Here is a 993-nt window from a genome sequence, read left to right as displayed (position 1 = left end):
AACAGCAGACTTTCCCATGGCAATGCGCCTTTTAATTTCCTGGCTACTGGTGCCAAGAGTGTTGACTGTGGAGCCAAGCAAACTAAAGCTGTGAATCATTAACTTTATATGGTAAGGAAAGAGACCCAAATAAGCAAAGCTTTATTGAAGAACAGAGTAAAATTTTAAAAATCTATTAACAGACAGAGAATCAAAGCCACTTGGAACTGGTACAATGACACATAGACCAACAGAACCGAATTAAGAACCAGAACTAGATCCATTCACCTACGGACAGCTGGTCTTTGGCAAAATGCTGAAATACATTAAGTGGGGAATACATAGTCTCCTTAATAAACAGAACTGGCAAACTGGATAGTTATTTTCAGAAAAACAAGTTCCATTCCTCACACTATTTATGAAAAAAACAGCATAAGATGAATTTAACACTAAAAACTACAAAAAGCATCAAAGGGAAAACAATGGTAAAGGTTTGGAAACAGAAGTCACAGGCGGGAAGTGGAGTGAACACTGTCAGAATGTGGGAGTACAATCAATTCATGAAACATGTATGAATTGTTAGATGGAAAAACCATTTGCTATAAATTCTCATTCAAATCACAATAAAAAGTCAGAAATTAGGGGCGGGGAGGAAAATGTGTAACAATGAGTGAAGGGAAATCCAAGTTCTCTATAAACTTTCATTAAAATCTCAATTTAGAAAAAGTTAAAAATACAAATGGCATATATTTTTTTTTCTATTTAACACTTACTACAACTATTTAAAGGAAAGATATCATAATGGGAACTTTTCTCCAAAGTGGTCCATGTTTGTTGTTGTTATGTGTGGTCGAGTCACTTGCGACTCATAGCGACCCTATGTACAACAGCCCTAAACTCCGCTCTGTCCTGTGCCAATCACACTGTCTCTGACACTGCCGTCCCAATTATCCCAGTGGCTGAATCAATCCACCTCATAGAGGGCCTTCCTCTCCTGCGCTGTCCCTCCACCCT

Source organism: Elephantulus edwardii, unplaced genomic scaffold (assembly GCF_000299155.1).
Source record: "Elephantulus edwardii isolate Elephantulus edwardi_28Jun2011 unplaced genomic scaffold, EleEdw1.0 scaffold00165, whole genome shotgun sequence".
Lineage (NCBI taxonomy): Eukaryota > Metazoa > Chordata > Mammalia > Macroscelidea > Macroscelididae > Elephantulus > Elephantulus edwardii.
This window is presented reverse-complemented; position numbering follows the sequence as displayed.